At 41.9% G+C, this 22,427-nt stretch overlaps 1 protein-coding gene across 2 annotated transcripts in view; it reads right to left on the reverse strand.

The window, feature by feature from the left end:
* The window catches only part of LOC122811218 (SLP adaptor and CSK interacting membrane protein), a 335,317-nt gene that overhangs the window by 190,012 nt on the left and 122,878 nt on the right, over window positions 1–22,427 (reverse strand). The window lies entirely within an intron of this gene.

The raw sequence follows: 22,427 nt of genomic DNA on the forward strand, positions 1-22,427 counted from the left end.
CCAAAATAGTGAATGACATTACATATTCTGTTTCCTTAACCTTCTAAGTCTGAAAAGTAATCAACATAATGAATTTGCTTGATATACATTCTCTGTGCACATTCAAGTTATTTAAAAGTCTGTCTGTTGATATTCTTACAACTTTACTTCTAACACAGCTTGCGTTATATCAACATTGATATTGCAAATGGTATTGCCATTGATGAGGGAAAGGCAGTCCATACAGCCTACCTCGATCTGGTATCATTGAAAAGCTCATCAGCTTAAATGTTAACCCATACATCACAAGATGGGTTGCAAACTGGCTGAGTGACAGAACCCACAGGGTCAGAGTTGCTGGCGCCATGTCAGACTCAAAGCCTGTCACAAGTGGTGTACCACAGGGCTCAGTCCTGGGCCCACTCTTGTTTGGCATCTACTTTCCAAGTACAAGCAAAAACAGGAGGTTTATGGGCTGACAAAGTTTGCAGATGACTGCAAACTGGGCCATAGTAGAAAACACATCTGACACAGATATCCTTCAGAAGGGTCTCACAGAAACGGATAACTGGTGAAAACAAGGTTACCCTAGCTACCAAATAGGTGGCAATCCACTGAGCACAGAAGAAGTTATCAGGGACCTGGGGACCCAGGTTGATAGTAGTCTGTCATTCGACACCCATGTAGCTAAAGTAGTTAGGAAGACCTTCTACATTGCCCACCTTATCATGAAGGATTCTCATCTAGATCAAGGAGGTCATAGTCTCCCTATACTCATCACTCATCAGACCAATGATTGAGTACAATGCGAATGTATCTGACCCGACACTTGCAGCAGCTGGAGAGGGCACAAAAGTTCCTCACCAAAAGGATAAAGGGTCTCAAACATCTGTCCTATGCTGCCCGACTGAAAGAACTCCAGCTCTATTCAGTCACACAGCTGCTCAGAGGTGACCTTTGCCTAACATACAAGGCCATGTCAAACCCAGATTTGATGAATATGCTTCACCTCAAAAATCTAGAGGAGACTTAAACCTCACGGCTATTAAATGGGACGTGCTGGAGGGATAGATTTATCACCCAAAGACTCCCTATGCTGTGGAATAAAACTGGCCTTGTTCAAGAGAAATCTTGACCAATGGAAGATATACCCCAGGGATTACCTCAGTGTCACTGCTCAACAGAGGCACAGCAAAATAATGGGTATAGTTCCCCATACTAAAACAAAACTATGGGCTAGGCTTGTAAATGCCCTCGGGCAGACAGCCTAGTATGAACCTATGAACCTATGAACATCTTTTACTGACAACCACCCAAGTACATGTTATTGCCTGCACTTACAATTTTAAAAAATGTGTTTATTAAATTTAGTTCCATAGGTATATACCAGGTCAATATTGTTCAAGGAATTTTGCTGGTTAACAATATCAGTCTTATTATCGATTACACATCTTATTTTTGCAGTCATCTAAAAATTCACTAAAACATGTACTCTTATAATTTGAAAGAATAAAAAACAAATAATTAAGCAGGATGGGCTCAAACTCCATCCCTTGAAATGCACCACTTGTTACTTCTGTACAGTCAGAGAAGTACCTATTCACAGCAACCACCTATGTTCTATTATTAAGCCAGTTTGCTAGCCAACTTACCATGCTTATATTGATTTTTTATTAGAAGCTTCCAAATGTTTCCAGGGTGAAGATAATAGACCAGCAGCTTTGGATAGGTGGTAGTGTTTGCTTTTTGGTCAACAGTAACCCCCCACTAGTGCTGAGAGTTCCTTTTCGATGAAGACATACCTTACTTGGGAGTTGTTTGTATAACTCTGCCTTCCTTCTTGAAGAAATATGGGCCCTGATAGTGGTAGTTTCCAAAACCATTAAAGGAGAGATTTTAGTCTTAACTCCCTTGACCAAAGTAAATTAGAATTGTATAGATGTGTGTCATTGCATAACCTAATACAAACAGTCATGGAACCCACATGGCCTTGTCATGGTGAATTCAGTAGAATGCTGTTGGATGCTACATGTCTTGATATTCCTAAGAAATACAGTGTTTCCTGTGTTATATTGAAGGTACCCAGTGATCATTGCCCTGTTATACAAACACACACACAGGATGGTTTCTGAAAGGATGAAAGGTATTCTAGTATTGACCTGAATACTATTGGTTGTGGTACCCTGTATAACAATTGCAACCTGACAACTGCACTAGACTAAATCTGGAAGAATTATTCCCTAACAATCTTTGGGGGGGTAATTGCCCATCAAACGTAATGGACTACATCAAAAATTAAGGCATGCCTGTGAAAAGGGACCACACATGGGTCACATCACCTGTAAGAGTAATAACCAGAACAGTAATCTCTATCATAATTCAATTCTGCTAAGCAAGAAATGTATAACAATGGTCAAGTCCGCCAAATCTGTCCATATCAGATGGAATGGTTCATGCTAAGAAGGCATACTAACCTGCTTTGCAAGTCTATCAAAGAACATTCTGGCCATTTCTCTAAACGTATGCATTGTGATTGTCAACACCTAGAAACTTATTTGCAGACCAAATTAACAATTATATCCCATTAATGACCTCCCCTCCCTCTCCTATTTGAGTGATTATGAACTATCTGACTTTCCATTTTAAATAATTTTCTTTGCACATTGTCCATGTCTTATTAAGAAAACTGTGAAAGATTTCTGTCCCTACAAATTCCCCTTGACATGCTATCTTCATCGGAATGGCTGGTCTATGCATAATGAGGCCACTGACCTTTATTCTTAACAACTTTCTTACATCTGGTTTTAGACGTATTATCTTCTCACTTGCAAAGTCTCTTCTGTATCCAGACTACAAGACTTTTACACTATTGCCAATCTCTGCTCAATAATAAAACTCTGAAATGATTGTTTACATGCAAATGTTGGACTATGTCAACAGAGAGTTATGGCCAATGTGGATGGTGCCATCAGAAAAAAAGTTAATGGCATGGCTGCTGTTTATAGTGTCATCAATCTAATCTGTAACGACATGGAGAAGAGCTTCTCGCATGTGCCATTTTCGTAGATTCCAATTGAATCTGTCATCATACTTTTTTAGTAGCCAAATTCAAGAGATAAGCTTTTGGAGAAAGGTTTGTAAATTGGTTCCATAACTTCCTCGCAGACCACAGGTTTCAGGTTATGTCAAGCCCCTCCACCTTAGCTATAGATACTTTCAAAGCAGGTATTCTGCAGGGTTCAGTACTAGGGCCAACCTTCTTTTCCTAACCTTAAATGAAGTCACTACAAATGTATCTAAACTTTGAGTAACTATGCAAGCTGACTATTTGCTGTCTCTTGAATTCAGAAAATCTTTAAACATGAAGTTTAAGTCAAGAAGTAGTAAGATTAGATTTGCAATATGGTGGTATTTTAACTAACTTAACTAAAGAGTAGTAAGTTGTTGAAATAACTACTGGTAGTGTTAGTAATGTTAGAGATGACATTTACACTGTAAGTTGCATACCTGGAGAGATATCCAGTATTTGTATTGCTAATTATACAATTAAAGACTTGTTTTCATATTTCTGTAAACATGTCAATAAACCTACCCTTATAGACATATTTGTTGCTGTCATGTGAAAGCTTATATCTGGTTAACAATGTTCTAACAATATATTTCTAGGTTGTGTAGTTCTCAAGATATTAAAATTTGTGAACTTTTAGAAAAATGCAATTTGTGGTTTGTATTCATTATAATATATTTCAATATTAATGGAAAAGACTATGAATGCACTGACTAATGTCACTGTAAAGAAAGATTCTTACTGATAACCACTATTTGTACAGTTTAAATAGTTTTATTGTTTACAAAATATTTACAAAATATTTACATTTGTTTATCTTATGTTTTTTAAGACTATTTTTCAAAGCATGCTCTAAAATGCAAAATGTACATGGGCCGCTAGAGGTGTGATATTCCACACCTAGTAGGCGTTAATGACTTAAAAGTTTGACGTCAGCATTATCTGTAAATTCACAGGCTAGCCCCCTAACTCTTGGGCAGCTCAAGTCTTTTTTTTTTCCATATAGTTTCTGTTCTCTTTTATTGTAAGTATGCCCAGCAACAGAAAACAGCTTGTAATTGTGACACTAAACATGATTTTCATACCTTTTGGCAGGCTCTTGTAATCTGATTTATGTTCTGAAATGTTCACACTAAAACATCACAAATTTATATAGGAGTAAATGCAAGGGAGTATGTTAATAATATTAACTCCAACCCTATGAATCTTGTTTGATATCATTTTTGACATTGCATAGCGGGAATTTAATACGAGTAATCATTTTTTTATTGAAATAAGTTTTTCAACATTTTACAAAGGGTAGCATGAACTGAAAAAATGAAAACTGGAGGAAGTAGAACATTGTTGAATACTAATTTTAGTACAGTTTTCCTGATGATCCTATTTTTTTGCTTATTTTTACGAGTTATTTATAGCACTTTTATTGTCTGCATATACTTTTCTAGCTAGTTTCACTGTGTGTGAGGTATTAACTAGAAATGTTCTACATTTGTTAAGCATCTGGTTGGGTTTGTTTGCCCGCCCCTACTGTAAATTTGATCTGGGACACTCCTCCCAATCTAGTGTCATTACCTCATTCTACCTAATCCAGGGAGAACATTTGAGAAGGCCAACCCAGTTAGTTTCTGCTCCTCCTTTCCCATTTACAAAAAAAAAAAAAAAATTCTAAGCTTGTTTCCTGCCTTTCCTGTAAGTCGTCTAGTCCAGATACAGATTTACTGTATCCAGGAATGTTTGTAAGCTTCTGAGCCCCCAAGTCTCTCTGTGTTGGAGGGAAGCCTTCTAGCTTAATTTTGTTTCTTAGATAGGGTTGCCACCTTCCTTCGTGGCAAAAACCGGAGTAAAGTCACACCCCTCGTGTCACCTGTAACCCCGCCCACCCCACCCCCTCTCCCAGCCACATTCCGCCCATTTTGTGACGTCGCGATGACATCACTCAGCGGGGAACGCCCTCTTTTTTGTTCCTGCTGCCTGCTTTCGGTTGATTTACTATGCTTTTCTGTAAAGAAAGCATAGTAAATCAGCCGATTTAAAAACTCTGATAGTCTGTTTCCTTTTTGAAACAGAATACCGGAGTTTGTACAGTGTTTTCCAGACTACCGGAGAATCAGTTTGATTTCTGGATAGTCCGGAAAAAAAAACGGAGGGGTGGCAACCCTTTTCTTAGAACTAGCCAGTTTTCTAGTTTCAGCACTCAAATCTGTTTCTTTGAGCTCAGCACTTGTTCAGAACTCATTGTAAGCACTAAATAAGCTACAAATTACTACAGCACTCATCTTTCCTCACTTGTCTAGAGGAAAACAGTTTCTAGTACTTAACAAATAAGCACCTATCCAGGCATGTCTAAGAGTCAGCTCCCAGTGTTTTCTCCTGTCTACCTGATGGATCTGGGCATCTTGGGGAAATGCAGCAATTGCCTCATGTACACAGACAACCCTCTCCTCCTACCACCCAATGCTACATCCTGTGAGAGATGCACTTATATAGCCAAACTGGAAGCAAAGCTTTCTTCACCCAAGACTGAACTAGACAGTCAAGAGGAGAAGGTATACACTTGCACCACACCACACTCATCACATAGTCCCTCAAAACCTACACCAACAAAACACACACACAGAAACGCAAAACACACACCTACATTCACGGAGGTTAGCAATAAAAATCTACCCAAGCAACAGGGACCTCCAAAGCAGAAACGCAAGCAACCTCCACCCGAAACACAACCCAAATGACACATAGCCCACACACTCAGTGTGCCATTCAACCACAGCCCATAAGGCATAACAATGTACCCAACACTCTAGTCATAGGTGACTCTATAGTCAGGTACACTGATGTTCCTCTCACCAGGCTAAACAAGGAGAAAGTTACTGTCAGCTGCCTGTCAGGTGCCAGGATCCACCACATAATGCACACATTCAGGTCACTCCACAACAAGTACAAATATGACTCTGTCATTGTCCATGTTGGTGTGAATGTCCTGAAACGTACCTCCCTGGACTACATGAAAAAAGACATGAAGGAGCTGTCCTATCTTGTAGCCCAGGCAGGTATGACCCTAGCCGTGAGCAGCATCCTGCCATCACCCAGAATGATACCACAGTACAAGGACAAAATGACTGACTTCAACAATTGGCTAAGCTTCTGGTGTCATTCTAAGGGGATCCAGTATCTGTCTGCATGGGATGACATGATCGACAAACTATGATGCTCTGCCAGAGATGGCCTGCACCTGTCGCCCTTGGGATTCCGGATACTGGCTAAGGCTCTTGCCATCCCTATAGTGCCTTTTTTAGGCAAGGTTCAAATGACAAATTTACCACCATAACAGGTACAAGCAAGCAAAATCTGAGGGTAATACTACTTAATGCTAGAAGTCTAAACCTCAAAATGCACTCACTCGAGGCACTCCTTAAAATGGAGAACATCGACATCTGTGCAGCGACAGAGACCTGGTTCAAGACTCCAAAGAGCACTCCTGCATTACCAGGCTATAATTCATACCACACCTTTCGGCCATCTAACTTGGACTGAAACACTAAAGGTGGAGGCGTGTCCATATTCATTAAGGATATCCACATCTCCAGGCTAGTTGCTCAACATAATACATCCGAGGTTATCCAAGTGCAACTAACTCTGGGCAAGACCACAATCCAAATTGTAGCTTGCTACAGATCCCCCACCATGCCCCAGGATTCCCACTCCTCATTTCTTGATACACTAGAAAATATTAGGGTACAACCTAACATCCTAATAATGGGTGATCTCAACTACCCCACCATTAACTGGGAAAACTACTCATGTACCAACTCTTGTGCTCAACGTTTTCTGGAATTCATAAATTCCAATGCCTTGAATCAACTTATCCACACCCTCACCAGGGGCAGTAATATCCTAGACCTGGTCATTACCAACATGGTCAACTGATGTTCCACACCAGAGGTAAATTCCTTGTTGGTCAGGTCAGTCCACAAGCTAATCACCCTAGACATCAACATCCCACCCACATCCCCCATTAGGGAAACCACCATAAAAATTTCTCCAAAACCAACTTCACGCTTCTTAAGACAGAAGTGGCAAACTTCACGACACCCATGCTGTCAGACAATAGAGGTACGACTGCTGAATCCTATACAAATGCACTTTATAAGCACTTACATGAGTGCATGGATCGTGCAATTCCTAACAGAACCAAGATGCTATCCTCCAAAAAAAGGAAGCCAATCTGGTGGCCCCCTGCCATAAACAAACTCTGCAACAGAAGAGAGAAACTGTTGCAAAAAAGAGTAAAATCCCATGATTGTAGGAACTCCATGGTCAGCCTCAGTAAGAAGCTGAGATCCCTCATAAAATCCTCCAAAGCTAGTTATAAAAGCAAAATTGCCACTGATTCTAAAGACAACCACAAAGCATTGTATAGCTATGTCAAGAATCTCAATGGCAACACTCAGATCTGCTCTGAGTTACAGCACAATGGCACTAAATATACAGAACCAACTGATATTGCCAACATCCTGGCAGATAGGTTCAGTGGTAACTTTACCCCTCTCTCACCCCCTAAAGGGCCAATCTCTATACCGGAAGAATGCAAAGTTCCTGTAATCATGGCTGCCCAGGTAAAAAACACACTCTCCAAAGCCAAGAACACAGCATCCATGGGACCTGACAACATCCCAGGCTGCATTCTATATGAACTACAGTACGAACTGGCACCCCACCTAAGTACCATGTTCAGTTATAGCCTCACCACAGGCTTTGTGCCCACTGAATGGTGCATAGGAACGGTTATCCCACTCCACAAAGGGGGAGCCGCCACAGACCCCAGGAACTACCGCCCCATTAGCCTGATGAGCCTAGTCTGCAAGGCTATAGAATGTATCATCATGGAACTTATAAACAATGACATTGGTAATCTCCAAACTCTGGACCCTACCCAGTTCTGGTTTGTAAAAGGTAGATCATGTCTCCTAAACCTGATAGACTTCTTTGAAGTGGTCACCAAAGCCGTAGATGAGGGTAAGGTGGTTCACACAGCCTATCTAGATCTTGCCAAGGCTTTCAAAACCATCCCCCACTCTGGAATTATAGATAAACTCATTAAACTAGGTATTGCCAACTGGCTCACTGACAGAACCCACACTGTGAAAGTAGCAGAGTCTAAATCCAACTTCAGACCAGTGACAAGTGGAGTACCATAGGGTTTAGTCCTGGGTCCTCTCCTGTTTGGTATCTACTTCTCTGAACTGCAGGCTAACACAGAAGGTCTTTGGCTAACAAAGTTCACAGATGACTGCAAACTAGGAGCCATAATCAAAACTCCTAATGATGTGGACATCCTACAAAAGGGCCTCACTGAGACAGATGCCTGGTGTCAAAGTCATGGCCTGAAACGCAATGCCAAAAAGTGCATTGTCATCCCTTTTGGTAAAAACTCTATACCCATAAACTACCACAAAGGCGGTAGTCTTCTTAACACCGAAAGTGTGATAAGAGACCTTGGGACACGTGGACAGTAGTCTCTCCTTTCATAATTACATTGCCACAGTAGTCAGGAAATTCTATGTGGCACACCTCATCACAAAAGGTTTCTCATCCAGGAAAAAAGAGGTCATTGTTCCCCTCTACTCATCACTCATTAGACCCATTATAGAGTACAATGCCCTTTTTGGCATGTACCTCTCAAGACATCTACAACAACTGGAAAGGCCACAGAAATACCTCACAAAGAGGATTATTGGCCTCAAACAGATGCCCTATGCAGACCGTCTCAAAAAGCTCCAGCTTTACTCTGTTGCATATCGTCTACTCAGAGGCGATCTCTGCCTAACATACAAAGCTATGTCAAACCCAGAGCTGTTGGACATGTTCCACTTAAAGAAATCCCATCCCCTCTGAGCTACACACTCTAGGGACCTAAACCTTGTCACCACAATAAACAGAACATGCTGGAGGGATAGATTCCTGTTCCAGAGACTTCCCATACTCTGGAACAAACTACCTATAGGTTCATAGGTTACTACTAGGCTAACTGCCCTTGCGAGCCATTATAAACCTAGACAATTATCCCTTGTGAGACTCAAACCCTCACCTTGTGTTTGTAAGGCAAACACCTTAACCATTAGGCCACCCTCCCGCCCCACATACACTATCTATATCAAACAAAGCTTCTCATTAGTACTCTTCAAGAAAAATCTTGATGACTGGATGGGAGATAGGAAATTCACCCTGGGGATCACTTCTGTGGCTCTTTTTGACAGGGGCACAGGAAAATAATTTTCTTGGGTGGCAAAAGCTAGGGTACCATTTGGCTAGGCTTATATAGGCCCTAGGGCCAGTAGCCTAGTACCTACCTATGAACCTATGGGATAAATGCTTGAGTTTTTTCTTTTCAAAGCATTAATAATTTTACTAGGTGTCATTGAACATTTGTTTGTAGTAAGTATTTATTGTTCCTTGATTTGGCGATCTCTGCCTAACATACAAAGCTATGTCAAATGCAGAGCTGTTGGACATGTTCCACTTAAAGAAATCCCATCCCCTCTGAGCTACACGCTCTAGGGACCTAAACCTTGTCACCACAATAAACAGAACATGCTGGAGGGATAGATTCCTGCCCCAGAGACTTCCCATACTCTGGAACAAACTACCTATAGGTTCATAGGTTACTACTAGGCTAACTGCCCTTGTGAGCCATTGTAAGCCTAGACAATTATCCCTTGTGAGACTCAAACCCTACACCTTGTGTTTGTATGGCAAACACCTTAACCATTAGGCCACCCTCCCACCCCACATACACTGTCTATATCAAACAAAGCTCCTCATTAGCACTCTTCAAGAAAAATCTTGATGATTGGATGGGAGATAGGAAATTCACCCCAGGGATCACTTCTGTGGCTCTGCTTGACAGGGGCACAGGAAAATAATTTTCTTGGGTGGCAAAAGCCAGGGTACCATTTGGCTAGGCTTATATAGGCCCTAGGGCCAATAGCCTAGTACCTACCTATGAACCTATGGGATAAATGCTTGAGTTTTTTCTTTTCAAAGCATTAATAATTTTACTATGTGTCATTGAACATTTGTTTGTAGTAAGTATTTATTGTTCCTTGATTTGTCTTGTAATTGTATTATTGTTCCTTGATTTGCTTTGTAATTTTAATATTGTATTAGATACTAGCCAGATGGTGTTGATCTCCTGATTAATTTAGTTCTTTTATTATAAATAAATTCTAACTTACATAGAAATCCAAGCAAAAGCCAGGGTACCGTTTGGCTAGGCTTATATAGGCCCTAGGGCCAATAGCATAGTACCTACCTATGAACCTATGGGATAAATGCTTGAGTGTTTTCTTTTCAAAGTATTAATAATTTTACTATGTGTCATTGAACATTTGTTTGCAGTAAGCATTTATTGTTCCTTGATTTGCCTTGTAATTGTAATGTTGTGTTAGATACTAGCCAGATGGTGTTGATCTCCTGATTAATTTAGTTCTTTTATTATAAATAAATTCTAACTTACATAGAAATCCAAGCCTCTTGAAGATCTGTATAAGGCCAAAGCACTAAGCTTTCTGTGTTTAGTTATTATTTTACATTCCTCCTCTATTTGCTCAACCCTGAATTATCTGTTTAATAATAATATCTTAACATATGTTTCAGAAACATTGCCAACCAGTTTGAAATGAATGTTCTTAACTAATCTATGGTAACTGACAGACAAGGGTGATTAAACTATTACAATATTGTGGGCCTACTCACAGTAGAGGCACAAGTAGTAAGGAGACAATGAAGACTGATTACTTAATCTCCTCTCCACTTCCTTGTCTCCTTAGTGATACGGTACATGTAAACATGGCACCCAGTGCAGTCCTGCTGACATTGTCTTATAGTGTTAAACACCTTCCATTTTAAGATGTATGTGACACACAGGTAAACCTATTTAGGTGAAGAACACAAAAAGAAAAAACAAATCATCTGCTTTAATCTAAGTAGCAGTTGTGTTTAATGGTAAAAAAATGAAAAGGTTCACTGATTTATACAACAACCCTTCTTTAGGATTAAACTACATAAACGTTCAAATATGTGTGAGTTTTATTTTAAAGTAATCAAATGTAATAACCCTTCATCATTGCAGACTAAATGTATTTTATTGACTCATTCTCAGTGGTGATTTAAAGGAGATGAGTTCATTAAGCCCAGGTGTCTGATCAGAACAGAGAACCGTCTTCCTAAACTATTCACAGAACTCCTCTCAGTTAAGCAAACCACCACCCCTAGCAGACACTCATTCTTTTGCTAAAACCCAAGATATAAATATATAATTAAAATGGGTGCTTAAATTCATAAAAAAACATCAGTTTCAGTGTTTCTCATAATGTCCGCAAATGCTCCAGTATGTGAATTTTAAACTTCCTTGTGGTTTTCTCATCATAAAAACATGAACATGAAATGCATGTATCTACACAAATTACTGCTACTGTTAAAATCAACAGAAACCCTGTTTAAACATACACAACATGCTGAAAGTATTTTTCTTTTATTTCCTAACCTCAAACATTTATCCGCCACTATTTTTAAAACTTGTGCAGGCATTGCAAAGTGGTGAGCAGTAAAACAAACAGTGCTTGACAGCTCTGCTGATCTAATAGTATCCTAATCAGTACAAACAACACATATGGATCATTAACTAGTGCTGAAAATGAATCAATACCACATTAGTGCAGGTGTCATTCAGATGGTAATATACATGCATTCATTACTCAAAGGCAGTTATAAAATGCAGAACAGAAACACACTCACTACTCATAAATCATCCAGGTGGAAGAATTCTCAGGGGAGCTGTATACCTTTCAAGGAAGACAGCAAAACATCAGCTCATTCATACCAGAACTTAAATACAACACACTATTACTCTGTATTATTTTATATGGTCATCATCTTGATCATTGCTGCAGAAGCCTTACCTATATGACATGTAAGGATATAACAGATGGCCAACTTCCAAAGCTTCAAGGGAGCTTCAGTGGGAGTGGTAAGCACTAGGTAGCCTATCTACCACAAGAGTGGTTTCTGGCCCAGAAATTGTAGTTTATTGTCCGTTTGGCAGTTTTTCCATCTCTTTCAACTTACTTGGTTAAAAGCCCAAGTTTGCGCTTGTTTCCCACCTTACCTGTAACTAGTCTAGTCCAAATGCAGATTTGCTGTATCCAGACTGTTTGTAAGCTTCTGAGCCCCCCAAACCTTTCTGTGTTGGAGAGAAGCCTTCTAGCTTATCAGTGGGAGTGGTAAGCACTAGGTAGCCTATCTACCACAAGAGTGGTTTCTGGCCTAGAAATTGTAGTTTATTGGCCGTTTGGGCAGTTTTTCCATCTCTTTCAACCTTCTGGTTTAAAAGTCTGCATTTGCGCTTGTTTCCTACCTTTCCTGTAACTAGTCTAGTCCAGATACAGATTTGTTGTATCCAGGACTGCTTGTAAGCTTCTGAGCCAAAAAGAATTTACACTTGTTTGCTGCCTTTCCTGTAACTAGTCTAGTCCAAATACAGATTTGCTATATCCAGGACTATTTTGTAAACTTCTGAGCCCCCCCCCCCAAGCCTGTCTGTATTGGAGGGAAGCCTGCTAGCTTATTAGTGGGAGTGGTAAGCACTAGGTAACCTATCTACCACATAAGAAGTGGTTTCTGGCCCAGAAATTATAGTTATTGGCCGTTTGGGCAGTTTTTCCATCTCTCTGAACTTCCTGATTTAAAAGCCCGCATTTGCACTTGTTCCCCCCTTCCTTTAACTAGTCTATTGCAGATACAGATTTGCTGTATCTAGGACTGTCTGCAAGCTCCTGAGCCCCCCAAGCCTTTCTGTGTTGGAGGGAAGCCTTCTAGCTTATCAGTGGGTGTGGTAAGTACTAGGTGATCTATCTACCACATAAGGAGTGGTTCTGGCCCAGAAATTGTAGTTATTGGTCGTTTGGGCAGTTTTTCCATCTCTCTCAACTTTGATTTAAAAGCCCGCATTTGCACTTGTTAACACCCTTTCCTGTAACTAGTCTAGTCCAGATACAGATTTGCTGTATCCAGGACTGTTTGTAAGCTCCTGAGCCCCCCCAAGCCTTTCTGTGTTGGAGGGAAGCCTTTTAGCTTATCAGTGGGAGTGGTAAGTACTAGGTAACCTATTTACAACATAAGGAGTGGTTTCTGGCCCAGAATTGTAGTTATTGGCCATTTGGGCAATTTTTCCATCTCTCTCAACTTTCTGATTAAAAGCCACATTTGCACTTGTTTCTTACCTGTAACTAGTCTACTTCAGATACAGATTATTGGTTTTAGCACTTGAATTTGCTTATTCATGCTCAGCACTTGTTCAGAACTTGTTGTAAATAAGCTACAAATTACTACAGCACTTAACCTTCCTAATTACCTAGAGGAAAACAGTTTTTGTACTTACTTACTTTCCTCACTTGCGTAGAGAAAAACAGCTCTTGTACTCACTTTCCTCACTTGTCTATTGGAAAATAGATTTTTATTCAGGCATGTCCACGGGTCAGCTCCCAGTGTTCTCTCCTGTCTATCTGATGAATATGGGCATCATGGGGCAATGTAGCAATTGCCTCATGTACACCGACAACCCTCTACTCCTACCACCCAACACTACAACCTGTGAGAGATGTACTTATCTAGTCAAACTGGAGGTTAAGCTCTCTCCAGCCAAGACTGAACTTGACAGTCAAGAGGAGAAGGTAAACACTTGCACCACATCACACTCCTCACATAGTCCCACTAAACCTACACCACCAAAATCCACATATAGAAACACAAAATCATTTGTGGAGGCTCTCAATAATAATCTACTCAAGCAACAGAGACCTCCAAAGCAGAAACACAATCAACCTCCTCCCCCCAACAAAATCCAAATGACACATAGCCCACAGACTCAGTGTGTCACTCAACCACAGCCTGTAAAGCAAAACAACATACCCAACACACTATTCATAGGTGACTCCATAGTCAGGCACACTGATGCCCCACTCACCAGGCTAAACAAGGAGAAGGTTACTGTCAGCTGCCTGTCGGGTGCCAGGATCCACCACATTACCCATGCACTCAGGTCACTCCACAACAAGTACAAATATGACTCTGTCATTGTCCATGTTGTTGTGAATGACCTGAGATGTACCTCCCTGGACTACATGAAAAGGTATGACCCTAGCCCTGAGTAGCATCCTGCCATCGCCCAGAATGATACCTCAGTACAAGGACAAAATGATTGACTTCAACAATTGTCTAAGCTTCTGGTGTTATACTAAGGGGATCCAGTATCTGTCTGCCTGGGATGACATGGTCAACAGACCACAATGCTTTGCCAGAGATGGCCTACACCTGTCACCCCTGGGATTCTGGATACTGGCTAAGGCTCTTGCCACCCCTATGGTGTCTTTTTTAGGCAAGATTCAAATGACAAATTCACCACCGTAAAAGGAAGAGGCAAGCAAAAACTGATGGTAATGCTACTCAATGCGAGAAGTCTAAATCTCAAAATGCACTCCCTCAAGGCACTCCTTAAAATGGAGAACATCGATATCTGTGCAGTGACTGAGACCTGGTTCAAGGCTCCAGAGTGCACCCCTGCATTACCAGGCTATAACTCATACCACACTTTTCGGCAATCTGACCTAGACCAGAACACCAAAGGTGGAGGTGTGTCCATATTCATTAAGGATATCCACACCTCCAGGCTAGTTGCTCAGCATAATGCATCGGAGGTTATCCAAATACAACTAACTCTGGGAAAAACTGCAGTCCAAATTATAGCTTGCTACAGATCCCCCACCATTCCCCAAGATTCCCACTCCTGTTTTCTTGATATACTGGAAAATATTAGGGCTCAACCAAACACCCTAATAATGAGCGATTTCAACTACCCCACCATTAACTTGGAAAACTACTCATGTACCAACTCCTTTGCTCAACGCTTTCTGGAATTCATAACTTTCAATGCCCTGGATCAACTTACCCACATCCCCACCAGGGTCAACAATATCCTAGACCTAGTCATTACCAACATGAATGACCGGTGTTCCACACCTGAAGTCACCTCCACATTAGTCAGATCCGGCCATAAGCTAATCAGCTTAGATATCCACATCCCACCCCCACCCCTATTAAGGAAACCACGGTAAAAAATTTCTCCAAAGCCAACTTCATGCTTCTTAAGACAGAAGTGGCAAACTTCATGACAGCCATGCAGATGGACAATGCAGTTATGACTGCTGAACCCTACACAAATGCACTCTATAAGCACTTATACGAGTGCATGGATCGTGCTATCCTGAACAGGAACAAGACGCTATCCTCCAAAAAACGGAAGACAATCTGGTGGTCCCCTGCCATAACAAACTCTACAACAGAAGGAAGAAACTGTTGCAAAAAAAGAGTAAAATCCCATGAGTGGAGGAGCTCCCTGGTCAGCCTCAGTAAGAAGCTAAGATCCCTTATAAGATCCTCCAAAGCTAGCTACAAAAACAAAATCACCACTGATTCTAAGGACAACCACAAAGCATTCTATAGCTATGTCAGGAATCTCAATGGCAACACCCTGATCTGCGTTACAGGCACGAAAATTACAGAGCCAACTGATATTGCCAACATCCTGGCAGATAAGTTCAGTGCTAACTTTACCCGCCTCTCACCCCCTAAAGGGCCCATATCTATACAGGAAGAATGCAGAGTCGCTGTAATCACAACTATGCAGGTAAAAGTTGCACTCTCTAAAGCCAAAAACACAGCATCCCAGGCTGCGTTTTACATAAACTTCAGAACGAACTGGCTCCCTACCTAAGCACCATGTTCAGTCATAGCCTCACATCAGGCTTTGTGCCCACTGAATGGTGCACAGCAACAGTTATCCCACTCCACAAAGGGGAAGCCACCACTGATCCTGGGAACTATCACCCTATTAGCCTGATGAGCCTGGTCTGTAAGACCATGGAACGTATCACCATGGAACTCATAAACAAGGACATTGGTAACCTCCAAACTCTGGACCCTACCCAGTTTGGGTTTGTGAAAGGCAGATCATACCTCCTGAACCTGATTTATTTCTTTGAGGCAGTCACCAAAGCTGTAGACAAGGGTAAGGTGATTCACACTGCCAATCTTGACCTCGCCAAGGTTTTTGACACCATCCCCCATTCTGGAATTATAGATAAACTCACTAAACTAGGTATAAATCCTTACATCACAAGATGGGTTGCCAACTGGCTCACTGACAGAACCTACACTGTAAAAGTTGCAGACTCCAAATCTGACTTCAAACCAGTGACAAGTGGAATACCACAGGGTTCAGTCCTGGGACCTCTCCTGTTTGGTATCTACTTCTGTGAAGTACAGGCTAACACAGAAGGCCTTTGGCTAATGAAGTTCACAGATGACTGCAAACTAGGAGCCATAGTCGAGTCCCCAAATGATGTGGACATCCTACAGAAGGGCCTCACTGAGACAGATGCCAGGCGTCCAAGCCATGGCCTCAAGCTCAATGCCAAAATGTGCACTGTCATCCCCTTGGTAAAATCTCTGTACCATTGAACTACCACACAGGTGGCAGTCTACTTAACACCAAATGTGTGACAAGAGACATTGGGACCTAGATGGACAGTAGTCTCTCCTTTGATAATCACATCGCCACAGTAGTCAAGAAATCTTTCTACGTGGCACACCTCATCACAAAAGGGTTCTCAGCCAGGAAAAAAGAGGTCATTGTTCCCCTCTACTCAACACATATTAGACCCATTATAGAGTACAATGCCTCTTTTGGAATGTACCTCACAGGACATCTGCAGCAGCTGGAAAGGTCACAGAAGTACCTCACAAAGAGGATTACTGGCCCTAACAGATGCCCTACACTCACTGTCTCAAAAAACTCCAGTTTTACTCCATAGCATATCGCCTACTCTGAGGTGATCTCTGCCTAACATATAAAGCTATGTCAAACCCAGAGCTGTTGGACATGCTACACCTAAAGAAATACCAATCCCTCTGAGCTACACGCTCTAGGGACCTAAACCTTGTCACCACAATAAACAGGACATGCTGGAGGGATAGATTCATAGGTTCATAGGTTCATACTAGGCTATCTGCCCGAGGGCATTTATAAGCCTAGCCCATAGACCCCTTTAGTTTGGAGAAACTATGCCCATTATTTTGCTGTGCCTCTGTCGAGCAGTGACACTGAGGTAACCCCTGGGGTGTATCTGCGATCTCCCATCCATTGGTCAAGATTCCTCTTGAACAAGGCCAGTGAGGTGCTCTGCCTCACATAAACCGGGATTTTGTTCCACAGCATAGGGAGTCTTTGGGAGATGAATCTATCCCTCCAGCACGTCCTATTAATAACAGTGTTGAGGTTTAAGTCTCCCGTCCTGTCCCAGAGACTTCCCATACTATGGAACAAGCTACCCATCTATGTTAAACAAAGTTCCTCATTAGCACTCTTCAAGAAAAATCTTGATGAGTGGATGGGAAATAGGAAATACACCCCCAGGGATCACTTCTGTGGCTTTACAGGGGCACAGGAAAATAACTTTCTTGGGTGGCATAAGCCAGGAAACCTTGTTGGCTTGGCTTACTTAGGCCCTTGGGCCAATAGCCTAGTACCTACCTATGAACCTATAAGGCAGCTTGAGCTGAGCTGACGAGAAGAAAAGTTTGGGTGGCAAGCCATTCAGAGCTTTGCTGCCACCAAAGAGGATACTCCTCTAAGGCTTTTGAAGATTGACTCTCGGCTTGGTGCTGTTACTTTGCTGGGCAGATACATTCCCTTTGGGGAAAAAACTTCCATTTTCTAAATATTGTTTGTGTTTACCACTTTTCTTTTTGAGAAAGTTATTTTAAAGCCAGGAGTTTTGTGTTTTAACTGACTGTCACAAGACTATATCGTGCTTTTAAACAGGAGCACTCTTTTTTTTCCTGTCAGTCTAAAAGTTGTGTAAAGTAACTGAAAACTATTGTTTTATGTGTGTGTGTGTGTGTGTGTGTGTGTGTGTGTGTGTGTGTGTGTGTGTGTGTATGGAGACATTGTGCTTATTTTACCTTGTTTTACTTTTCTGAGGCTGAAAAAGTGTTTCAAAGAGCTTTTTACTGTGTTTTTCCGTGGAAAACAACTTTTAAAGACTTGTAGTTTTTACCAGCATTGCTGCTTGTCTTCCTATGGAAAGAGGCACCATTTTAGGCTTGAACATGGAGCAAACTACCAGCCCCAAGGTTGGTCCTTCTGCTGGCCACAAAAAGAAAAGTTAAACAAACAGCCTTTTCCACCACAGTAGGCTATCAACTTGCCTCAGCTGCAAGTGGGTGACTGTGCTCTGGCACACAGCCTTCCTGAAGACACTGGAGAGTATGAATGTCTCTCCAAATACCATCATATTGGGAGACTTCAACTACCCAAACATAGACTGGGAACATTACTCAAGCCCCAACACCCTAGCCCAAAGGTTCCTAGAATTCATAAACTCAAATGCAATGGAACAACTAGTCACCATTCCCACAAGAGGAGACAATATACTAGACCTGATCATCACAAACATGGGGACAAAATGCTCCACACCAGAAGTATATCCCTCTTTGGTAAGATCAGACCATAAATTAATCTCAATGGAAATCCACATCCCGCTCCCACCCCCTGCACAAAAGACCACAGTGAAGAACTTCTCAAAAGCCAACTTCACACTTCTTAAGACTGAAGTGGTATCCTTCAAGGCCCCTGGGCCAGTGGAAACCACAACCCACACTGCTGAATCCTTTGCAAATGCCTTCTACGGGCACCTTCAAGAATGCATGGATCATGCAATCCCAAATAAAACCAAGACCCATTCCCCAAAGGCAGGCGCCGGTCTGGTGGACCCCAGCCATAAACAAACTTTACAACAGGAGGAGGAAGCTACTACATGACAGAGCAAAATCCCTAAAAGGGAAGGCATCTCTGATCAGTACTAGCAAAAACTACGATCACTCATAAAATCATCCAAGGCCAACTTTGAGAGAAAAATCGCAAAAGACACAAAAGACAATCACAAGGCCTTCTTTAGCTATGTTAGAAACCTGGGTGGAAACTCCCAGATATGCTCAGAGTTAGTCCAAAATGACACAAAATACACTGAACCCACTGACATCGCCAACATTCTGGCAGACAGGTTCAGTGCAAATTTCTCCTCCCTCCCCAAAAGGAGAAATAACTATCCCAGCAGAGTGTAGCCTCCCTAACATCTCAGATGCCCAGGTGAGAGCCGCCCTCTCTAAAGCTAAAAACACAGCATCAATGGGACCGGACGGTGTCCCAGGCTGTGTGCTACATGAACTCCAAGAGGAACTAAACCCACACATAAGGCTGTTGTTTAATCTTAGCCTTACTACAGGATACGTACCCAAAGAGTGGTGTACAGCAACAGTGGTCCCACTTCACAAAGGCGGTGCTTCTACGGACCCTGGAAATTACCGCCCCATAAGCTTGATGAGCCTGGTCTGCAAAGCTATGGAGAGGATCATTATGGAACTCATAAACAAAGACATTGGGGACCTACAGACATTGGATCCTACCCAATTTGGCTTTGTCAAGGGCAGATCCTGCCTTTTAAACTTGGTCGACTTTTTTGAAACGGTCACTAAGGCCATTGATGAGGTTAAGGCAGTTCACACAGCCTACCTTGACCTTGCAAAAGCCTTTGACACAATACCCCACTCGGGCATCATAGACAAACTCACCAGCTTAAATGTAAACCCATATGTCACAAGATGGGTTGCAAACTGGCTCAAGGACAGAACCCACAGTGTCAGAGTTGCTGGAGCTATGTCAGACTCTAAGCCAGTCACAAGCGGTGTCCCACAGGGCTCAGTCCTGGGACCCCTCTTGTTCGGCATTTATTTTTCCGAGGTACAGGCAAACATAGGAGGATTGTGGCTGACAAAGTTCGCAGATGACTGCAAACTGGGTGCCATAGTTGATACTCCAGCGGACACAAACATCCTTCAGAGAGGCCTCATAGAAACGGATAATTGGTGCCAGAGCCATGGCCTTAAGCTGAATGCCAAAAAATGTATAGTCATACCCTTTGGGAAAAACAAGGTACCCACAAATTACCACATAGGTGGTAATCCATTAAGTACGGAAGAGGTAATCAGGGACCTAGGGACCCAGGTTGACAGTAACCTCTCATTTGACACTCACATTGCCAAAGTGGTTAGGAAGACCTTCTATATTGCCCACCTTATCATGAAGGGTTTCACATCTAGATCAAGAGAGGTCATTGTGCCCCTGTACTCTTCTCTTATCAGGCCAATGATTGAGTACAATGCCCCATTTGGGATGTATCTTACCCGACACCTGCAGCAGTTGGAAAGACCCCAAAAGTTCCTCACCAAGAGGATAAAGGGTCTTAAACATATGTCATATGCTGCCCGACTGAAAAAACTCCAGCTCTATTCAGTTGCATACCGCCTACTCAGAGGTGATCTGTGCCTGACGTACAAGGCCATGTCCAATCCGGAATTAATGGACATGCTCCACCTCAGAAAATCTAAATCCATCAGAGCCACGAGAGCAAGAGACTTAAACCTCAACACAGAAATAAATAGGACGTGCTGGAGGGACAGATTCATAACCCAGAGGCTCACTACACTCTGGAACATTATCCCAATCCATGTTAGGCAGAGCCCCTCACTAACTCTATTCAAGAGAAATCTTGACGAGTGGATGGGAGATCGTAGGTTTACCCCGGGGATCATCTCTGTGTCATTACTAGAGAGAGGCACAGTAAACTAAACCCTAAAAGGGCGTAGTATTCTCATCCTAAGGGGTGGTGAAAGCCACACACACACTCTGGCTAGGCTTATAAATGCCCTAGGGCAGATAGCCTAGTACGAACCTATGAACCTATGAACCTATGTTGTACTTCAGACCACTCACCTTTTATCCTGGATCCTCTGGTGTAGCACCTACAGCTGCTTTGGACCAGGGGTTAGCCATTCCTCAATGGTTGCTGAAGTCCCCTTACTGGGCAAGGGAGAGACTCTCGTGTTGGGTCTGGGAGTGGGAACAGGGAAGGCTTCCCTGTTGTGTCCGAATGCTCTGTCCATCCCTAGGAAAGCTGCTGATGCCATTAGTAACATGGATGACCCCACTTTTCCTGTCAAAAAGAAGCAGAAAACTAATTATGTATCTACTTCTCCTCATATTTCCTTAGACAAGGGTAGTTTACTGGGTCTGGCTTAGGGTATAATTCAGGCTTTTGATCCTTCTTGTAAAGCAGTTTCTGGTAAAAGAGAGATTCCTCTTTTCCTGAAAAGACTCAAGATTCCAAATCTGAAGAGAAAAGTACAGATACAGAGTTTTCTCCTCAGATTTCTGATTCAAACTCAGAGGAGATCTCAGTTTCTGATTTTCCCTGTGTGTGTGTGTGTGTGTGTGTGTGTGTGTGTGTGTGTGGTGGGGGGGGGGGTTTCTTTGTCTAAGATTATTGCTAGAATGTTCCATTGTTTTCAATGGGATAATACTGAGGTTTCTCAGACAATACTATGAGTTGTTACAGAAAGAATTTCCAGAACCTACACCCATTTCTCTTGTTCTGTCACATTAGAGGTTGTGTGTGTTACTCCATCCAATTTTCCTAATAGCCAGGTGCCACTAAAAAGGCAGATATGATGTATAAAGTTAGTCTTTTAAGTTTTTATATACTATGCCCAAACCTGACCCAGCAGCTATAGCTTTAGTTGATCACAATGCTGCTAAACACTCAGTTAATTCCACCTTTCTGATAAGGATGGAAAAAAATACTATGCCCAAACCTGACCCAGCAGCTATAGCTTTAGTTGATCCCAATGCTGCTAAACACTCAGTTAATTCCACCTTTCTGATGAGGATGTAAAAAGGTATTAATTGGTATGGTGAAAAAGTACATACTTCTGCAACTTTGATTTTCAGAATTTTGAATTGTCAAATGGATATGTTAAAGTTTGCTCTGACTAATTGTGAAAGTACGAGGAATGTTTTATCTGTAGTTATTTCTTGTGAGGAAAAATCTACTCTAAATAATTTAGTTTCTTGTTACACATATCACTACTCATTGTTTAGGGTCTGTATATGACTCTGTTAATACTTCTTCCAGAGTACTGTTTTGAGGAGGTTTGCATCACTATATTCTCTGAACCTCCCAGATGATGTTAAAAATGTGATTTTAAATGCCCCTTTGGCTAGAGATTTAGTTTTTAACCCCTCTGCTACAGAGGTGATCAAAAAGTGTGATGAAATGGATAAGCTGATTCAAAAAATATCTGAGATTTGGAACCTTCTGTGTGGACTCTGGACATCTTTCCTGGGTCAGCATGGGTGCTTGCTGGGTAC

The sequence above is a fragment of the Protopterus annectens genome, chromosome 9.part0, assembly GCF_019279795.1.
Source record: "Protopterus annectens isolate FY-2018-M chromosome 9.part0, PAN1.0, whole genome shotgun sequence".
Taxonomy (NCBI): domain Eukaryota; kingdom Metazoa; phylum Chordata; order Ceratodontiformes; family Protopteridae; genus Protopterus; species Protopterus annectens.